The sequence below is a fragment of the Grammomys surdaster genome, unplaced genomic scaffold (assembly GCF_004785775.1).
Source record: "Grammomys surdaster isolate TR1022 unplaced genomic scaffold, NIH_TR_1.0 121683, whole genome shotgun sequence".
NCBI classification, from domain to species: Eukaryota; Metazoa; Chordata; class Mammalia; order Rodentia; family Muridae; genus Grammomys; species Grammomys surdaster.
In genome coordinates this window covers 6,441-14,322 of record NW_021617418.1, presented here as the reverse complement: position 1 = coordinate 14,322, position 7,882 = coordinate 6,441, and the positions used below count along the sequence as shown (strand labels likewise).

Here is a 7,882-nt window from a genome sequence, read left to right as displayed (position 1 = left end):
AGCTAGCCCACACTGACAAACACTTCAAGGACCACTGAGTTCATGGGCACCATTTCATTTGGGGCTCAGTCTCATGTGGAGAGAAGGGCATTACAGAACTTTCTTCTCAAAAATGCTGAACATTGGTATCAAATGGACAAAACAGTTATTTATCAAGGGATGTAAAAGATCCAACCCTAGGGAATCCAGGATACACACAGGTACTTTAGAGGTATACTTTTTAAAGTGTCCTCATTATCCCTTTCAGCTTAAACTGTCAATCATCTCTGAGAGCTCAAGCAGACGGACATCTTCATCTTTCCCAGGATCCAAGTCCATCCCAGCTTCTAATTCGCCCCCTGAAATTTCCCATATTAGTTTACCGAAGTCATCTTTCACAGATTGGAGGCTTTCCCATCGGGGCCGAGCTGAGGCAGAATGGATTTGTTGCCCTTTGGGATGAGGAAGGGCCAGATCCTTCTGGAGCAAGGGTTCTCAAGAAGCTTGGGCTGAAAACAGCACAGAACTGTCTTTTGATTTTCCTATCTCAGACATGGTGATTGATTTATCCTCAGAGAGGAGTTGGATGACAGCCACAGCTGCTTTCTTGGTGGGGCTGCTTTCTTGGTGGGGCTTCCCTGCAGGGCGCTGCTGAAGCTGAAGGGCTTCACCTCTGCGATGGGAGCAGAGTGCACCTCCACAGCCTCGCCTTTGGGAGCCAATATGGGAAGTGAGACAACCTTGACCACAGATGGCTTCACATTTACTTTGGGGTTGGTTTCTACCTCCCCTCTCTGGGATGACTCCACGTGGAGCTGTTTTGCCAGGTGCCTAGTGATGCCAGATATAGGAGTGAGCTCCTGCTTCCCCACCACTCTGGTAGAGCAAGAAGCCTCATCTCCACGCTCAGATGAAAAGGCTGGTTTCTCCTTTTGTGACTTTCCTCTCTCCTGCTGTCTCTCTGTGTGTTTCTCTTCCACAGTGTCACATCTGTTGGCTGGAAGTTTTGTGGGGTCACTTACGGTCTCATCTGAAGTCTCAACAGCCTCCGTCTTGGACACACTGCTCTGGGAAGGAGCATCACCACTGTCTTCAAGTTCAAGTTTTTTTCTCTTCTTTTGCACCAGCTCTCTTGGGGATATGGAGAAGCCTCTTCGGCCTTGGGGCAGCCTCAGCTTGAGGTCGGGAGTTGCCACTACTCTCACAGCTTTGCTGCATCCTCAGGGCCTTCTCCATTTTAATCTCCTCTAGCATCTTAACACGCACTTCCTACATAGACCTGGCTCTTCCTGCAGGCTCTTCTAGTTGTCCTCTGCTAACAGCAACAGTTGGCAGATTCGCTGTCTTTTTCACTTCAGTATCTTCTCTCAGCTCGAGGTAACGTGTATCCTTTTTGGATTTCTGTCTTTCCATTTCCTGCTGCCGATGTTTCTTTTCAGCCAGGACCTCAGAGAAGGTTTTGATCTGCACTGAGGAAGAACTTCCTGTTCCTGATGGAGAATCATCAGCTCCTGAAGGTTTTTCTGTCTTCAGTTTACTTTGCAGTTCTCCATGATTCTGACTGGCTCTTTCTAGAAGAATCTCTTCTAAAGTCTTCACGTGAATCTCACCGACTTTATGAACTCGCATTTTCTTTGGTGCTTTATCAAAGTCAGTTTCTGGTCCTTCCACTCTTTTACCCAGCCTCTGTGCAAGGCTTCGCTTTAATGGGGGATCCCAGTCACCATCCCCTGAAAGCTTTCGTTTCCCCAGTCTCTCACTAAGACTCAGTCTAAGCAAGGGCTCTTCCTGTTTGCTTGATAGAGTTACCGTCCTCACCACTGTCTGAACCTTCTTCTCAGGGCCTGGATTGGACTGAGGCTGATGTAAAACCCTGGAAACTCCCGAGGAGACACCTTGCTTCTTAGATTTTTCTTTCATTTTCTCTGATTTAATTTCCTCAAGAGTTTTTATTCCAAAATTCAAACATTCACCTTGCTTTAAACTGACTCCAGGTTTTCAGGCAGAAGCCACTTGTGATCCATTATGGATGTGAGGAGTTGGTTGCAGGGCAGTTGTTCAGTTTTCATCGCCCTCATCAGAAAACTGACCATCATCTTCATCATCATCATCTTGAGCATCATCATCTGCAATATTGACTATAACAGTCGGATGTGTGGAGATGGGAACATTTCCTGAACTCCCTACTTTCATTTCACTCCGAAGCTGAAGGGAGGAGTTAGAGTGAACAAACATCTTGTTCCGGTGAACTGTGAGCTGGCTAGCCTTTACTTCTTCTTGTGACTCAGGCACACTAGGCAGCACAGTTTTGCTTGGAGGTAGGAATATTCCATCAACATAACGACTTCTGGTGTGATGGAAAGCACAATTTAGTTTTTGACATCCCATTGGCTGATTTTCCCAATAGCAAGGAATTTCACTTCGTTTTTTGTCAATCTCCATGTGGTGAAATCTGCACACCCGTCGAAAACAACGGCCTTCTTGCCATAGAGTGCAGACACGTTCATTCCCTAGTGCAGCTTCACAGTGATGGAATGGGCAGCTGTCACCTTTGGTGCATGTAGAATAGAAATAAAAATAGCAGTCTTCTCCCTGATTAGGCATGCTGGCCAACAGTGGCTTCCTGGAACAAGCCACTGCTTCCTCCAAGTACTCTTGAAATGGACTTACTCTTCCAATGACAACTCAACCACAGAAATTGTTAGCTGGTTGCTTTCAACAGGGACAACCGTGTCTTCACTCAGTTCCAAACTATTATGTCTTTTACTCACACTTAATACTCGTCAATTTCCCAGGAGTATTTTTGGGCAGGAAATATCGCCAAATCATGGAATAGAAAATTAACTGAACCAATGAAATTGTCTTCGACTTCTGCATGCTGCCAAGTCTTTCACTTTTCTTAGCTGCAATCGCCCGCTGTCCTCACATCAGCCGAACAAGAAGAAACCCAAGATTTCTAGGGTTTGAAGACACTTTTTAACGTGTTCAACATCCTTAATCATGAGAGAAACACAAATTAAAACTACTTTGAGAATTGTCTTGCCCAAGTCAGAATGGCCAAGATCAATAACACAAATGACAGCACGCATTGGGGAGCATATAGAGAAAGAAGAGTCATTGCTGGTGAGACTCCACAATGGGATTGACACTCTGGAAATCAGGGTAAGGGTTCTCAAAAACCTGAATATTGATCTGCCCCAAGATCTAGCTAGACCATGCTTGGGCATCTACCCAAAAGACTCTACATCTTACTCCAGAGACACTTTCTGATCAGTGTTCAATGCTGTTCTATTCATAATAGTCAGAAGTTAGAAACAGACTAGCTGTCCATCAGCTGATGATGGATAATGAAATATGTGGCATATTTACATGATGGAATAGTTTCTGGCTGTTAAAGAAAGTGATATTTGTAGGTAAATGGATGGAGATAGAAGCAATCATCCAGAGAGACCCAAAACCCAAGCACCAAAAGATACATGTTGCATGTTAGCTCTTTATGGGGATGTTAGCATTTGAACAGTAGGGTTGTGCATCTCATTTAGAATAACCACAAAGATTAGATAGCTAATAAAGGACCAGGAGGGAGGAGGGGATCTCCCAAGGAAGGGAAAAAAGAATTCTGTACCATAAAGGATAAAGAGGAAACTCTAATAGTAGTACTGAATGGAGAAGAGGATGGAAGGACAGAGTGAAGGAGGGACTGTGGAGAAGCAAAGCTAACATTAAAAACCTTCTAGAAGCCATATGGAAACCTACTACTACAGAAACTCCCTAAAATACACACATATATAAAAGGAATTTTAATGAATTTACCATGTCATGGGAAGAAATAATGGCCCAACTAGACATCATACATTACCAAGTAACCGCCCCCCCAGGACCAGGAGTCGGTTACATTTTTGTGGACTCACTAGTCAAAGTGGTTCTCATAGATCCCTCAAACACTACAGGCTACTGCCAATGTAATTGAGTACCCTCCACAACCTGAAGAAGTTGAGTTGGTGCCAAACTAGAAGATGTTTCAGTCCTACTGGCTAGAGTTCATAGGGTTGGAAAGTACTCTACCTGATAGCATCAGAGAAAAATCATCCATATTCACACCCAGCTACAGACCCTGGAATGACAATAGCAACCTGCCTATAAGCCATCGTGGTGCAAGAGGGACACAAGTGTCTACAGGAGTAATAAACTGATTTACTTTTTGTTGGACAAGGCCTACACCATGAGATAAAAACCCATACCAGACACTGTGAGAAGCTGAGACCTGAGACTTGAGGGGTCAAGAACCCTAAGGGGAAACCCAGTACTACTACTCTATGAAAGGAACACAGCAGCAAAAGGACTCCTAATCACATATTACTATACCCATAGATCAGTGCCTTGCCCATCCCACATCAGAGATGCTGCTTGCAGCAGATTGTAATTAACACAAGCCCATGGGTGTACAATGTGCAGGGAGGGAGAGACCTTGGAACATTCAATCCTAAATGGGATGCCTTTATCACACCCTCAGGGATCCATGAGGATGTGGAGTTAGAATGACTGTAAGAGCCAGAGATGATGGAATACACAAAGAAAATAGTGTTTTCCAGACACAACAGAGCTGCTGCACACAGGAACTACATCCACAAGACACACACAAGTTAAAGCAAGACCAATCTCAGGACAGAGGAAGACAAAGTGCCACTCTGAATCAAGAAAATATTTCTAAATGATACCTGTGAGGGGAGGATCTATAAGTTTTCTTCAAAATACAGTGACACTGGTACCCACTCTCTAGTGTAGGCCTTGTGCTCAGGAGTAGTTGACCAGAATAAAATGGACTCCATAATTTTGTGTGCTTTTTTTTTGTTTAGTGGGTTACATTGGTGTTTGTTTGCATCTGTGTGGTCTTTTACAGAGAAAAAAAATTCATAAAGCACCTGCTGCCTGAGTTCCCAGGAATCTGAGAGATTCTGAAGAGTAGGAAGCATTGGAAAAGGCGTTTGGAGGGTCTGAAATAGCTCTAGAACAACAACAACAAAAATAACAAAACAAAGGCTAATCATATGGGAAGATGCTTTTAAAATGTGGACTCCGGAAACTGGAAGGCAAGGTGGTGGAACAGAGTCTTGTTCAAAGGATGATCAATCTATACCCCTTCTGAGACTGTAAGACTATATGCCTATAACCATAATGACACACTTCCTCCAACAAGGCCACACTCATAGTTATACACCTACTCCAATAAGACCAGAACTCCTAATAGTGACATTCCCTGGGCCAAGCATATACAAACTGTCATATTACATTCCCTGGCCCCAATTAGCTTCTACTCCACCAGCCAACATGTTTACCCTGGGCAACGAGTGGTACAGAGAAAACTGCCAAGTTCTGCTGCTTGCTGCAGCTAGAACTCGTCTTCCTTGTTATTTCACATTATCACTAGCTTTCTGTTTTCCAACTCCTTTGATTGGCTCTGATGGAACTTGCTCTACACACTGACTTGGAACTCAGAGATCTGTGTTCCTGTCTCCTGAGCACTGGGATTAGAGGTATGGCCCATCACTTCTGGACTAAGATTTTTCTCTTCTTAGAACTTGCTCTGCTGGCCTCAGAACTCAGAGAGCTGCTTGATTCACTCTCCTGGGATTAAAGGTTTCCACTATCATGCCTGGATCTAATCTTAGCTGGCTGCGATCTTGCTCCAAGGGCAACAATCCCTTGATTCAATCTAATATCTCTTGGACCACAGAATTCAGCACCATTTCACTTCTGAGTGCACCTTAATACTCCAACCACAAATTTCACATTTTTCCTTTCTAAGCTTGCTACACTTGTTCAAAATGCTCTTCATGAGGATTAACTAGAGAAAAAGTCTCCACTGGGCTTTTTTGAGGCTTCTTTCATCAATGCAATCAATTTAAATCTCTTTATCCTTATCCTCAGCTGGACTCTTCAGACAAGGGCAACAAGTAGCCACATCTTTGCCAAAATACCACAAAAACAGTCTCTAGGCCACATACTGTAATTCTTCTCCACTCAAATCTCATAGGCTATGTATGCACAGTTGAAATTGCTCTCAACAACAAGGTCTTCCATATTCCCACTAGGATGGCCAATTAAGCACCCACATAAAACATTCCACTTTTTTCCAAATCCAGAGTCCCTAAATGCACATTCTTCCAAACAAAAGCATGGTCAGGCCTATCACAGCAATACTCCTGTCTCTGATACCAACTTCTGTCTTAGTTAGGGTTTTACTGTTGTAAACAGACACAATGACCAAGGCAACTCTTATAAAGAGAACATTGAATTGAAGCTGACTTACCAGTTCAGAGGTTCAGTCTATTATCATCAAGGTGGGAGCCTGGTGTAGAAGGACCTGAGAGTTCTATATCTTGTTCTGAAGGCAAACAGGAGAAGACCGGCTTCCAGGGAGCTAAGAGCAGGGTATAAAACCCACATCCACAGTGATGCACTTCCTCCCACAAGGCCACACCCACAATGACACACCTACTCCAACAAGGCCACACCTCCTAAAAGTGCCACTCCATAGCCTATCACATTACACTCTCTGGCTCCAGGTAGATTGTTCAAACACATGAGACTATGGGGGCCATACCTAGTCATAGTATAATAACAAGTACATTTAGTTCAACTTCCAAAGTCCCCATAGTCAACAGCAGTCTCTGTCTTCAACATCCCACTCTCAGCAAAAGGCAGATCATAGAAACAGAAACTAAACAGAGACACTGTGACACTAAGAGAAGTTATGAACCAAATGGATTTAACAGATATCTTTAGAATATTTTATCCTAAAACAAAAAAAATATATACCTTCTTCTCAGCACCTCATGGTACCTTCTCCTAAACTGACCATATAATTGGTCACAAAACAGGCCTCAATGGATACAAGAAAATTAAAATTATCCCATGCATCCTATCAGATCACTGTGGGCTAAGGCTGGTCTTCAATAACAACAAAAACAGTGCAAAGCCCACATACACATGGAAACTGAACAAAGGTCTATTCAATGATGAATTGCTCAAGGAAGAAATAAAGAAAGATAGCAAAGACTTTTTAGAATTCAATGAAAATGAAGGCACATCATATCAAAACTTGTGTGACACAATAAAAACAATTCTAAGAGGAAATCTCTGAGTGCCTACAAAAAGAAACTGAAGAGAACATACATACAAGGCTGCTCACTTGCTCCCTACCTATTTAATATAGTACTGGAAGTCTTAGCCAGAGTAATTAGAAAATAAAAAAAGGTCAAAGGAATACATATTGGAAAGGGAGATGTCAAAATATCACTATTTGCAGATGATATGATAGTATACTTAAGTGACCCCAAAACTTCCACCAGAGAACTCCTAAACCTGATAAACAACTTCTGCAAAGTGGCTGGTTATAAAATTAACTCAAACAAATCAGTAGTATTCCTCTACTCTAAGGATGAACAGGCTGAGAAAGATATTAGGGAAATGAAAGCCTTCGCAATAGTCACAAAATAATATAAAATATCTTGGTGTGAATCTAACCAAGCAAGTGAAATACCTGTATGACAAGAACTTCAAGTCCCTGAAGAAAAAGATTGAAGAAGATCTCAGAAGATGGAAAGATCTCCCATGCTCATGGATTGCAGGGTTAATATAGTAAAACCAGCCATCTTGTCCAAAACAATCTACAGATTCAATGCAATCCCCTTTAAAATTCCAATTCAGTTCTTCATAGTGTTAGAAAGATCAATTTGCAAATTCATTTGGAATAACAAAAAATCTAGGATAGCAAAAACCATTCTCAATAATGAAAGAATTTCTGGGGGAATCACCATCCCAGACCTCAAGCTGTATTACAGAGCAATTGTGATTAAAAAAAAAAAACTGCATGGTATTGGTACAGAGACAGGCAAGAAGA

General features: G+C 42.5%; 1 pseudogene; it reads right to left on the bottom strand.

Moving 5' to 3' along the window:
• Nucleotides 1-243: 243 nt before the first annotated feature.
• On the bottom strand, nucleotides 244-2,583 carry LOC114636067 (annotated as a pseudogene).
• Nucleotides 2,584-7,882: the final 5,299 nt, after the last annotated feature.